At 39.7% G+C, this 14,135-nt stretch overlaps 1 protein-coding gene across 16 annotated transcripts in view; it reads left to right on the top strand.

Annotated features, from left to right (window-relative positions):
- TBC1D32 (TBC1 domain family member 32) overlaps positions 1-14,135 on the top strand; it is a 166,211-nt gene that overhangs the window by 116,655 nt on the left and 35,421 nt on the right. The window lies entirely within an intron of this gene.

The raw sequence follows: 14,135 nt of genomic DNA on the forward strand, positions 1-14,135 counted from the left end.
TTGTAGACATGCCCCTCGTTGCTCACGGCACAAATTCGTGGGAGACCACTCTTTCAAACACCAGTGCCCTTTTATTTCCTTGTATTTTCCCACCTTCACTTATATACAGCTTTATACAGTTCGCTATCAGGCAGGTAGCCGCTTGGGGAGCAGCTTGCTCTTACAGCTAGCTGGGAGCAACAGGCCTTCACACCTCACTTTCCTGTTCCTCTCCTCCTACTTCCTTCCTGCTAGCTTTATAGGCCTTTCGGCATCAAGCTCACAGGTGTCAATCCTTTAGGGCTTTAATCAGCCACAGCCTGTCAGCTCCAATCTCTTCCCCTTACTGGGAGCTGAGCTAGCAGGCTCTGAGCTAACAGGGGCTGAGTCAGTGCCTTTTGGCCAGCACCATGTTACACTACTAGATCAGAAGATACCTTACCTTAAATCTGTTTCTTGTGCGATGTTGTCCATCTTGAACCTCAGTACAAGTTCATAGGGAGAATTTAGTGAAGGAAGAAAGACTTTTTTTTTTTGGTAAGGGGTTTGTTTTTGTTTAATTGCAGCTCTTGGAAACTACTCAGAAGTTATTAATATTTGAATAAATATTGATGCATATAGATTAGTGAGCAGAGTGCAGGTGAGTTAGTCAAAGATAAAGGATAAATAAAAATCACCTGGCTCTGCAGTTTAACAGCATTTTTATCACCACAAAATATGTAGTATAGCATAAGGGTTAATTGAGAGCTGGTCAGAAAAAATTAAGTAAGACATTTTGTATTAGAATTTGCCAAGTTGTCAAAATCTAAATATGTTGCAGAAATGGTTTGATTTTGCTTAAATTCTTACAGAACCCAAGCAGACTGCCCTGGAGCCAAGGCTCCTTGTATAGCTGGGTGGAGAACAGTTTATCAAAGAATTTTGAAAACTTTTGGTTTTATTCCAAATCAGAGTAAAGCCAAATTTAAAGATCTTTAAATCCTCCATGAAATGGAATTACCATTTTCTGCCCAGCTTCATTTATTTTTTGTGAGCTTAGGGTAGTTGTTATTCATGAATGAGTTTTATGAAGTAAAATTTTCAAAAGCTCCTGTGTCCTATTGAAAATGAATCTAGCTTAGCCTCCTAAGAGACTTAGGTACTTCTGAAAATTTTATCATCAGCCCAAGTCAATGCAGGTAAAGGAACAGATACTCGGTTAATGTAAATTTCTCTAGCTCCAATTGGCCCCAAATCTCTTTGCACATCATATCATCATGTATTTTGCATATACCATCTTTGTTACATAAACTATTTTAGGAAGGTTTTTTTTGAGATTTTTAAAACACATCATTGAGATTATTTCTTTATTCTCTTATTTACCATGTGTTCAACTGTGCTGGCTCAGAGACTGAGGAAAATAAAAACTACTAAATGTAAAATATTTCTAAAGATAAGTTGAAATATTTTTTCTTGATCAAAAATATCATGATTTTAAAGTTCTGTGTCTCAAGATCTTTTAGAGCTAGATGTAAGTCCTAAATTCTGTTGGAAAAGTGGGATTCAACCCACTTTCTAGTGATATAAAACTTACATGTATAGCCTTGTAGGGACGCAAGGTATCAGAATTCAGAGTTGTGACATTTGAATGTATAGAAAATCTGGGTCAGGTCTTAATGACTTAATGACTACTCTGCAATTAAAAACCTGTGACTGGCCCATGCCAGGTGACTCGGGCTCCCGGGGCTTGGGCTAACGGGCTGTATAATTGTGGTGTAGAAATGTGGTGTAGAACCCTGCAAGAGGGGAGAGTTCCAGAGCTTGGGCTGCAGTCTGAGCCTGAATATCTACACCACAATTAAACAGCCTGAACCCCGGAAGCATGAGTTAGCTGGCACGGGCCAGCCTTGGGTTTTTAATTGCAGTGTAGACACACCCAATCTTGCCTGCTCTCACCTTGGGCTGGTAGAAGGAGAGAGGGTTGTTCCACATTTCTGGAGAGAAAGAAGAAATATTTCCTTGATGGATTGATTTTCTTTTTTAAATGACATGCTTTAAAAGCTGCTCAGGAGTTTGGAATGTTAGAATAAATCCAGGGGTTAGTAAGCAAGTGATACAGCTATAAGCATGTGAAAAATTGTACAAGCCTAGCCAATTTATAACTTGTATATTGCCGATATAAATATATTATATTCTTGGATTCCAATCGCAGTTTTAATGATGTATAGAATTATGTAAATTCATGTGGAATTACTGTATGATTTTGTATTACTTTGAACAGAAATGCCAGGACTACAGAATGATTTAATTATCCACTCACAACCATATATTTTGGGCTTTATTCTCAAAACCCTACAATAAAGCTGTGAATGAAAGAGGTTTGGATAATAGTTACCAGCTTCCTCCTGAGAGAAAAATCCTTCAAGCAGGCACTGCATCCTGGTCCCTCTAAAGTGTGGGAGGCTAGAAAGCGGGATCAGAAGACAAGCCCAATTCTGATCAATTTGTAGATAAGATGGAGTTTCTCCTGCACATGTCAAGTACAGCAGAAAGAGTGAATAGGCAAGGGAAATGTTAGGATGCATGTTAGGTTTGGGAAACACCTAGCTTCAATATTCAGTAGGCTTTATACTCATTAGCTTCATTACTCAGAGCTGGAAAAAGTAAAAAAGTATGGACACAGCAAGAAAAAAAAACTGACAAAAGCAAAGGCCTCATTTCTGGGTTACCTTGGGTTTTACACTTCCTCACTCAATGGTAAACAACTCAGGTTGCATGACAGCCCTTTTCAGAGTTTCCCAGCAGTATTTTAACACAATCATTCTTATAAACAAAGCTAAGTTGGACACACATTCTTGGAACATGACTGAATGTTCAGTTCTCAAAACAAACATTCCAGTATACATTGTGTTGTTCCTTAACATTACTGGTACCAGGCTCTCTGAGAATTCATTAATCCGTAAAGCATTAGTTCTTATCAGTCTCTTTTCCACAGTTGTATCTGTGCCGTTGTCACAAATAGTGATACCCCAATTTGTATTAGATTTCATATTCTTGCCCTGTATAAAGTCCTCCATTCCAGGTCATAAAACAAATATATTTGTTATGATTATGAAGAACATAGCATTAGACAATATTGTGACATACAGAAGTTTGAAAGTAACACGTGTAACCTTTCTGACAGGTGGAGCCGGCAGCAACCAGGGCCAGGTTCAATATCTAGAGGCTTCTTTTCAACAATACAATACGGAACCAGCTCAAGCCCCACCCAGTAACCTGGAAAAATTACACACCACCCCTGGGTGCTTATGAGAGACAATACTTCCCCACTCGCAAGCGTTGAGTGTAGAAAAGAAACTTTAAATTGAAAGAAATGAAGTCACCTAACATTAATTAGGGAAAATGCCACAAGCATGATTCATAATCATAAAACTGTGAGCAGGACTCCCACCCCAGAGTACATGGGGCAGTGTCTTCTGCCTCATGTTCTTGAGTTCTACAGCCAAAAGTTCCTTTTCTGTGCCCCTCACTGCTCCCTCCTCATACCCCATTCACAGTGGCTGTCCTTGGTCTGTGAGAAGCCAGGGCTCAAAGGTGCATCTGTGTGAGTTCACCTCCCACCTGGGGAAGAAGGCACCTTGCTTGCTCCACCATCTGACCATTTGCTGTGGCTGGCTGCCCCGCCAGCTGTGGTTCCTCTCTTCTGGTCACCCCACTAGCTGCAGTTCCTCTCTGCTGGCTGCCTCTCTACTATGACCTCTGCACGTCAGTCTCTTGAGGTTTCACCCAGCTCTCAGTGTTTTTCAGCTCTTAGGCTGGGCAGATACGCTGTCCCACAACAAGTGATTGTCAGCTCTTTTGACATAAATAACAGAAGGCTCCTAATGGAGCCTGTTTAGTTCTATCTTTGAACAGTAGGGAGGAACAGGTAAAATCAGACCGGGACTCCTTAGGGAGAGTCCGCACCTCCTGACTGGAATACCTGTCCCTACCCCTCTTACTTTCACAGGGGTCTGTCATTAGAACACTTGGCTTCATGAGGTCCTTTCAGCTGAGGGTGACCCCCTCATTTGGGACAGGTTAAGCACAGTTCTGCTCCCATTTATTTATACAATAAAGACAACAACACTCATAACAATAGTTCACTACCCCTGCATTCAGTACTAAAGTGATTTGTAACCCAACACCAGCCAAAGTTGATCACTTTGAGCAACACTGCTCTATCTGCTGGATATCTAGGCAGAGTAGGTGTGGTCATGATTTTAAAGTTCTGTGTCTCAAGATCTTTCAGGGCTAGATGTAAGTCCTAGATTCTGTTGGAAGAGTGGGATTCATTCATAAATATAATTTGCTCCTGAAGTTTCTTCCCCCTCCCAGCTAGCTGTCAGGGGAGAACTCATTCAGACCCTGCTTACAAATTAATACACTTAAAGGCAAAAAATAAACCCTTTTCCCCTCATATGCTATGAAATGAGTAGGGCCAGCCAGAAAGCAATTTTGTTCCTTGAAAGCTTTCAAGGTTTGGAACTTGTTTTTGTTCCAGTGCTGAATGAAATGGGAATCAGGACCTATGCTTCCATGACAAATTTAAATGTTAGGTTCCAGCGGCAAAATAATGAAAGAAAAATAGAAACCCATGATCATTAGGAACTGAGTTTCCTTTTCTCTTGGATATCAAGTTTGCCACTCTCTGATTGATCTGATAATGAATGACCACCTTAATACCCAGACTTTCCAAGAACCTCTATTAGAAGGTGTTTTGGAAGAATTTTTCTAAGAAAGGGGACAACTAATTCTTGACCAAGACTAATTGTATTGCTTGTGTTACATGATATTGTCATTCCTTCACTAGCCTGTTAATGCAATCTGAGCCAAGTCTTATAAATACTAATATTTAATACAAAAATAAGGAATGGCTGCTTCCTTACCAGCTAGTGTTGTATTAAGGAATTAGCCCATGGGGTGTGTGTAAAAAAAGAATCAGCCCAAAACAAAAACAAATCAGTCAATCTATAGAAACAAAAATACAAGAATTACTACGTAATATTTAACCAATAATGTATAAGTAGATTTTAGGATCACATCTCTTCCCAAACACTCTCCCACCTCCACCTCCAAAGAAGCTCACAGAATATCTGATGGATGGTGGTATGCTTCATCCTCCCTCTGACGTTACTCCTTGGGATTTGAACATTGAACAACAGAGGCTTTAACAGAAGCCAGATGTTTTATTTTAATAAACAGAAGCTATAATTTGTATGAAAGTAATTTCAGTACAGTGCACGGATACTCAGTGTTTATCATGTTCCTTGAAATAAGAAATTTATTATCTTTAAAAAAATGACAGCCCTTAGGTAGCTGAAATTAGAATAACACAATCATCCATCTGTTGTGGACTCCCTCAGGATTTCAATCTATTGTAAAATTTGCAAATCTGAAAAAATCAAATTAGGTTGGGTTGTTATCCCTTCAAAGATTAGAGGAGAAAAAAAACAATAAATCTTTATGCAGTTGCAATACTTAATTATAAACAGCAACACAAATCTTAACTGAAGTTAACTTTCTAGTATCAGCATTGAAAATGGACTCTGATTTGTACTCAGATGAGAGCACATGCACATAGTATGGCATTACAAGTTAATGAATTCTCTCTATCCGCTTCCTGCCACTGGTACTTTCCTTTTTGCTTTTATTTTTCCTCTGATCTAAATAATGAATAGTCTAGAGCTAAACCATGGCTCTTGTAGCAAGTGTAGCACTGAGCAGGGCAAGGAATGGGAAACTGCAGTGGTGGTGGAGGGGGAGGTATAGCATCTCCAGAAGGGAAGAGAGACCCCAGTCTTGAAATAACCACTTCCTATACTTGTAGCACAGATGCAGTTTTCCCTTTGTCCCAATGCTGAATTCCCAGTCCAACCCCCAGCCAGACATGTCCTTCTTGGAATATGCCAGTAGCTCTAGCAGCCTCTCCTTACATGCAGGAAGTACAAGCAACCTCATTATGGCTGCCTCCATCACAGTTCCTCTCCTTCTCCTACCTGCTCAGGAGCAGAGACAATTTGATGCAAAGGCTAAATCTGCAGTTATAGTTGTGTGGACAATACAGACAGCTAGCTTGGGTTTAAAGAGCAGCATAGAGGGTGAGACACGGCTTGGCAAGTAGAGTGTCATAAATACCTGAACCCTTATTGTATGTGTCCTGCATAGCTTTTTACATGCTCAAGCAGCGTCTCCCACACTTACAATGCTATTTTAGCAATGTAGTATGCTTCTGCATACCCACTGTCAAAGCCTTTCCCTGCCTCAGCCAAAGGCTCCAGCAGAAAGGAGAGGTTTTGGTAGTAGGGAGGCAGTGGGGAACGGCTCTGGCAGAGGGAAGCCTTTACCTGCTGCTTCTCCACTTCTGGAGAGTTTCCCTGCTATCTCCTCCCTGCTGGAGACTTTCCCCTCTGCAGTGATACTGGAGGTAACCTGCTTTTCACTGTGGTGTGTAGCTACACATGTAGTGCCTGTACTCAACACTCCACCATAAGGGAATGCCTGTACTGAATACCATAGAGTGTGAGGTAAAGTTTATTATCTAATAATTTCTTTCTGTTCTTAACATAGTCCATTAGTCCAAAATACTTGGTTAACTCCCTTCTTTAGAGGTGAGTGGGAGTGGCTCAAGATGTTGATTAGCATTTTGTCCATTTAGCCCTGCCACTTCCTATTAATACCCAGACAGCTAAAGAAAATCCTTGCACAAGTTCAACTTAAGTTTAATGTTATGAAACCTAATTTAGTAAATAAACCTTTACAGTTAGTAAGCACACCACCAATTTCCTTCACTACTGATAGGAATTCTTGTTGGTTCGAAGTTTGTGTTCTTTAAGTTATTGCATCACGACAAATTGTGAATCCGATTCTTGCTAGAGATACATGCCACATATGCTTCAGAGTATGCTTAGCATTTCCAATCAAGAAATATCGTTGGGGAAAAATCTCTTTCAGATGGTATTGGTCATTTCCTTTTCCATTGAAACTGATCCTTGACCTTAGTGACCTTAGCCATCAGAGTTTGAGATCCTGAAACTTATCAAATGTAATGAACTGTTTATTTTCTCTTTTGGTTTTGGTCTAGGTTTTCTAACTTCGAAGTAAATAATGGTTTATAAAAAAATACGAACACCACTACCTAAAAAAACTAGTTATTTTCATTTTGGTTTTGATCTTTTCTCTTCTTCCCTTTGGTTTTTACTTTTGCTAGCAGGATGTCTACGTAGCAATCACCATTTAGTGTATTGTTTACATGTTTGGAAGGGGAAAAAAATCTTCTGTCTGGTTGTATCTGCTTATGCTCAGAACTGGAAAACTTGTCTGCTTTCAGGAAGGATTGAGGAGGAATGATTATATAGATTTTTTTCTTATTTTGGGGGTGCTTTTAGATTGTTTTTGCTTTATTTTATCATTTCTTAAGTGGAACCACAGGCCATTCAGAGATGGGGGAAGCTTTGTGTTTTCTAAAAGTATCCCAATACCCCAGTGGATCTGAAATGAGAACAGACTTTCTTGATTTTTAATTATTGTGAGACATACAATTAACGAATATTGGGGGAAAACCTTTTAAGTCAGGCAGTTCCTTCTGGGACTCAGAGTGGATGCTTGTCTGTTTGCCAAGATTACATAGTACCCACTTGAAGATCTGGAAGGATTTTTCTGCTCCTTGCTATGCTTCTGCGAAGAGATTTTCACAGAAATGCACTTTAAATCATTAGCTTAAGGCACTTTGGAGTGTGCCCTCGGTGCTCTAAAAAAGTCCATTAGCTTCTCTGCACTAACTCCCCATGTGCACACTCTGACTGTGCAGGGAGCTGCTGCACACCACCTACTGTGGGCTTTTCCCCCATGTTGACTAGCCCTATGTGTAACTGTAATCTGAGCAGAGACTGCCCTGAGTGTTCCTTGTACCATTTTGTGGAATCCTGGCTATATTGTGCGGAGGAGGCCTTGTTCTGCATCAGACTTGGGACCCTTTTCTCTGGCACATTATGGATTCATGAGCTGAGAACAGGGTAGGCATAATTCCGTGTTTGCTGAGGATTCAGTAGCTGCCTCACAAATGGAACACTTATTTGCCTTGGAGCTGTGCTTGTTTGTGAGCTCTGTCATGGTGTTGCATAGTGGGGAAAGAGGAGAGTATCAGTAAAGAGAGTTCTAGCAAGATTCTAGTACAACACACCAAAATAATCAATCCACATGTAATACAAATAGAGATTTATTTTGTATAAGAGGTAAATATCAAACATGAATATGGACTTGTAATAATGTTTTTAAGAAATCAGCCAATTAATGAAAGCTTGACAGGGTGGGAGGGGGTTGGCCTTTTATTTATAATTGTTTAAAATAAAAAATACAAATATATGTTAAACTGCAACTGCACAGACCTTCTTATGTTGTTTGTCTTAGATTACAAATTCTTGCTGTCAAGAAACATATCTAGGGCCCTACCAAATTCACTTTTTGGTCAATTTCATGGTAATGGGATTTTAAAAATCATAAATTTCATGATTTCATTTGTTTAAATCTGAAATTTCACAGTATTGTAATTGTACGGGTCCTGTCCCAAAAAGGAGTTGGTGGGGGGATCACAAGGCTATTGTAGGGGGATTGTGATACTGCTACCCTTACTTCTGCGCTGCTGCTGGCAGGACTGCTGCCTTTAGAGCTGGGCAGCTGAAGAGCAGCAGTTGCTGGCCAGAAACCCGCCTATGAGGGCAGAGCCACCGCCAGAAGCAGTGCAGAAATAAGGATTGCATGGTAAGGTATTGCCACCTTTACTTCTGTGCTGTTGCCTGCAGAGCTGGGCCCTCAGTCAGAAGCCACCACTCTCCGGCCACCCAGCTCTGAAGGCAGCAGCACAGAAGTAAGGGTGTTATGGTGTGGTATTGCCACCCTTACTTCTGTGCTGCTGCTGGAATGGCGCTGCCTTCAGAGCTGGGTGTCTTGCTAATAGCCACCGCTCTCTAACCACCCAGCTCTGAAGGCAGCAGAGAAGTAAGGGGAGGCACTATCATCCCCCCCAAAAAAAAAACTTGTGCCCCCCCCCCCCCCCCCCAAATAACCTGTGACTCCCCTTCAACTTCCTTTTGGGTCAGGACACCCAATTTGAGGAATGCTGGTCTCCCCCATGAAATCTGTATAATATAAGGTAAAAGCACACACAAAAGACCAGATTTCATAGTTCAGTGCGTTTTTCCTGGCTGTGAATTTGGTAGGGCCCTAAACATATCTGTCTATATACAGAACCAAGACATTGGGCCCCGTTTCCAACTGGGGTATCTTGGCACTCCCGTATTACTAATATTAAATTATACTAATAAACCACAGTTGATAAGCTTGCTGCCACCACTGGTCCTCCTGCTGGAAAGAGGGATAGCCAGATCCTTATCTGGGGGTAAACTGGTGTAATTCCACTGAAGTCAGTGGAGCTGAGCCAATTTACACTATGTGATAATCTGGGTCAGAATGTCTGAGTTGCATTAGCAGTGGCTGTCAATGCAACTAATAGCTTCGTTGAACTTGAGGTTTTTCCAGTTTAACTGTAGAGGAGATAGACTAGTGAAGATGTTATGAAGCAGAATGATGTGAAATGGAAGTGAATACTAATTTAAGTTAAATAGTAAACTTTCTGTTTTTTTCCCCATCACTAAAATACAATTTGTCCATACTTATTGCACAGTTTCATTCAGAAATTATTATTATAATTTTAAAAAGTTCTTATCTTTCAATCATTATCAGTTTTACTAACTATATTTTTATCAGCAAGGAGACTGGTATCCAAGCATGACCTCCATTGCTACATGGTATTGTAGCTCTTTCAGCTCCTGACTGCTGTTGTAGCTTCTTTAGAAGACTAGTATGCATGACTTAATGAATAACTGGATTTATTCATATTCAGTTAATTGGCCTCTGCAGTGTGCTAAAGAGGGATGTGGTTGGAATCTTTATAACTTGATTAGTTTCCACTAAACTAAGAGATAACATCTCAAGGTCTTCAGCCTAGGTCTCCTGTTCAGACCGTTTAACGAAACAAACTGTCAGTTCTATCCAGTCTAGTCCTTAAGTCACCAAGAATTTTTGTTACAAACTAGTCTTGCTTGTTTTTTTCATGCCAGACCTATCAGTACAGTCATCCTGCTTTCTCTGTTTGCTTTCTGACTGTTGCTGGTAGTTCACGTTTATTTTGTTTGCACTGTTGCATTACTTTATTAGCCAGTGTCTGTTATCACTATATGGCTATATTTTGTCTGTAGCATTCATTAAATATTCTGCAAAAAATTGGAAGAAATCTAAAACAGTGAGAAGAAAATAGCTAATGGAAGACAACTGAGGAATCTAGGTGAGGAAAGGAAAGAAAGTCCCTGGAAAGGAAAGAGATAAAGAAATTAAGGCAACAAAAAAATTATATTGGAAAGGTTTGGGAATCCAAAGAATGGAATCTGTAGTAAGAAAGAAAAAGACATGATATTCTTAAAAAAAAAAAACAAAACAGTGAGGAGTCCGGTGGCACCTTAAAGACTAACAGATTTATTTGGGCATAAGCTTTCATTGGTAAAAAAAACCCACTTCTTCAGATGCATAGAGTGAAAATTACAGATGCAGGCATAAATACACTGACACATGAAGAGAAGGGAGTTATCTTACAAGTGGAGAACCAGTGTTGACAAGGCCAATTCAAGCAGGGTGGATGTGGTCCACTCCCAATAATTGATGAGGGACTTACCAAGAGAGGGGAAATTGCTTTTGTAGTAAGCCAGCACTCCCAGTCCCTATTCAAGCCCAAATTAATGGTGTTAAATTTGCAAATGAACTGTAGCTCTGCATTTTCTCTTTGAAGTCTATTTTTGAAGATTTTTTTGTTGACTACTTTTAAATCTGTTATTGAATGTCCAGGGAGATTGAAGTGTTCTCCTACTGGCTTTTGTATGTTACCAATCCTGATGTCTCATTTGTGTCCATTTATTATTTTACATAGAGACTGTCTAGTTTGGCCAATACACATGGCAGAGGGGCATTGCTGGCACATGATGGCATATATCATATTAGTAGATGTGCAGGTGAATGAACCTCTGATGATGTGGCTCATGTGATTGGGATCTTTGATGGTGTCACTAGAGTAGATATGGGAACAGAGTAGGCAATGGGATTTGTTACAGGGATTGGTTCCTGGGTTAGTGTTTCTGTGGTGTGGTATGTAGTTGCTGGTGAGTATTTGCTTCAGGTTGTGGGGCTGTCTATATGTGAGGACTGGCCTGCCTCCCAAGGTCTCGGAAAGTAAGGGATTGTTTTCCAGGATAGGTTGTAGATCGTTGATGATGTGCTGGAGAAGTTTTAGCTGTGGGCTGTACGTGCCAGTGGTGTTCTGTTATTTTCCTTGTTGGGCCTGTCCTGTAGTAAGTGGCATCTGGGTACCCGTCTCACTATGTCAATCTGTTTCCTCACTTCCCCAGGTGGGTATTGTAGTTTTAAGAATGCTTGATAAAGATACTGTACATGTTAGTCTCTCTCTGAGGGATTGGAGCAAATTTGGTTGTATCTTAGGGCTTTGCTGTAGACAATGGATCGTGTGATGTGTCCTGGATGGAAGCTGGAGGCATGTAGGTAAGTATAGCAGTAAGTAGGTTTCTGGTATAAGGTGGTGTTTATGTGGCCATCACTTATTTGCACTGTAGAGTCCAGGAAGTGGATCTGTTGTGTGGACTGGTCCAGGCTGAGGTTGATGGTGGTGTGGAAATTGTTGAAATCTAGGTGGAATTCTTCAAGGGCCTCCTTCCCATGGGTCCATATGATGAAGATGTCATCAGTGTAATGCAAATAGAGGAGGGGCCCTAGGGGACGAAAGCTGAGGAAGTGTTGTTCTAAGTCAGCCATAAGAATGTTGGCATACTGTGGGGCCATGTGGGTAACCATAGCAATGCCGCTGAAGTTATAATTTGTCCCCAAATCTGAAATCGTTGTGGGAGAGGACAAAGAGGACACTTGATGAGACCAGGTGTGTCGTAGCCTCATCAGGGATACTGTTCCTGAAAGCTTGTAGTCCATCCTCGTGTGGACATTCAATAACAGATTTAAAAGTAGTCATCCTTCAACAAAAAAGCCTCCAAAAACAGACTTCAAAGAGAAACTGGAAAGCTACAATTCATTTGCAAATTTAACACCATTATTTGGGCTTGAATAGGGACTGGGAGTGGCTGGCTCACTACAAAAGCAGTTTTCCCCTCTCTTGGTATTGACACCTCCTCATCAATTATTGGGAGTGGACCACATCCACCCTGATTGAATTGGCCCTGTCAAGACTGGTTCTCCACTTGTAAGGTAACTGCCTTCTCTGCATGTGTCAGTATATTTATGCCTGTATCTATAATTGCCACTCTATGCATCTGAAGAAGTGGGGTTTTTTACCCACAAAAACTTATGCCCAAATAAACCTGTTAGTCTTTAAGGTTGTTTTTGTGGATGCAGACTAACACGGCTACCCTCTGATACTTGGCAACATGGTATTCTTGGAAATTAGATGTGATGGGTACAGATGATAAAAATATTTTCAGATTTTAAAAAAGGCAGAAAAAAATCTCTTGTAGAATTTATCCCCTTTTCTGGTTGTTGCTAAACTATTCGTTGCCAGGGATGACTTTTGTCCTTGGTTCATAAAGATATTCTGAAGAAAATTTTATTTTTTTAATTAACCGGATTGCACTAAATAATGGGTATTTTCATCCAAAGAGCAGGTAACACACATATTTCAAAAATCTCTCTCCCCTACTAATAAATTGTCCAGTCTGTGTCGTAGAGTGGGAAAGATTATTTTACTTTTTTATTGCCATATATTATATTATTCTCAGTATGAGTTTTTAAAGGGTGTATGTGTGGAATCCTGACATCCATCAAATCATGAAATTTTACATGGATTAAGAAACATCTATTTTACGTTTCATTCTTTTTAAAAATTGGATTACACATGTTCAGTATAATTCTTTTTTTCCTGTGAACGGTGAGAGGAAAGTGAATCTGTCCCTTATGTTTAATTCTTTTGCTGGGTTCGACATATGGGAAAATGCTACTATAGCCTATTTTCTTCTGTTTAATTACAGATCCTGTATCTCCTCTCCATTTAATTGACATTTCAGAGATGTTCTGCCTTTTGTTTGAGGAGAAATCATGTTCTTATTGGGAAAATTGATCTTTTGAGGCTTGAGTGTTGAAAACCGTAGTGTTTCAAGACAGTTAAACATAACAGTTTTATTGATAAATGTCTGTCAGATCAGTTTTGTGGAAAATTAAATTGTGCATATTGAATCAGACACAGTTTGGACTTCATTACAATCACAGTCAATCTTTCTTCCCAAGAACAAAAATCTACCTGTTGTCCATGGATTGTGATCTACAATATTTAAGTATCCCATACAATTTTTAGGTAATCTTAAAGGAAGACTAAGGTTTTATAGCTCCAGTTTTTTAAGTAGATGGTGATAGTCCTCTGGATTCTAAATATTTTTGTTTTGTTTTGTTAAATCTTCATTTCCAGTCCGTTAATTGAAAAAATGAAAAGTCATGACTCTTTACATAGGATGAAAAGTACAATTTTTATGTTCCCTTTGCTAGCGCTGGATTTGCAGTTAACCTGCACTATGTTCAGAGCTGTGATTACATCAGATATGCTAGTACACAAAAGCAAGAGTTTTTGGCTTGACAAGGTACTATATAATGTGGAATTGTTATTAAATCCAAACCCCATGTTAATTTTATCTTCCTTTAAAATGCAGAGAAAAATATAAAAGGGAATATGATAAAGGGAAAAATATTTCCAGCAACTAAGAAATTATGACAATGGAGAATAAAAGGCAAATAAAATCAATGAAATCAATTATGTTCTTTGAATACCAATAATAATAACTCACAGTTGTAAATTGAAAAAGAGTCTCAGACTCTGGGCTGTGATGCAGTCATTTTTCATATTATCATTGGCCCTAATTACACAAGGCATTCTGACTTGGGTGCCTGGAAAAATAATTCCCTCCTATTGTTGTGGGTTTGCTATTTAGAGCCCATTAGAGAAAGACCTTGTCTTGCTCAGAGGACAAATGATTTTTCTTACCTATAAATGATATTTCACAGATGGACAAGGTCAGTTTCTA

This window comes from Trachemys scripta, chromosome 3 (genome assembly GCF_013100865.1).
Source record: "Trachemys scripta elegans isolate TJP31775 chromosome 3, CAS_Tse_1.0, whole genome shotgun sequence".
Taxonomy (NCBI): Eukaryota; Metazoa; Chordata; order Testudines; family Emydidae; genus Trachemys; species Trachemys scripta.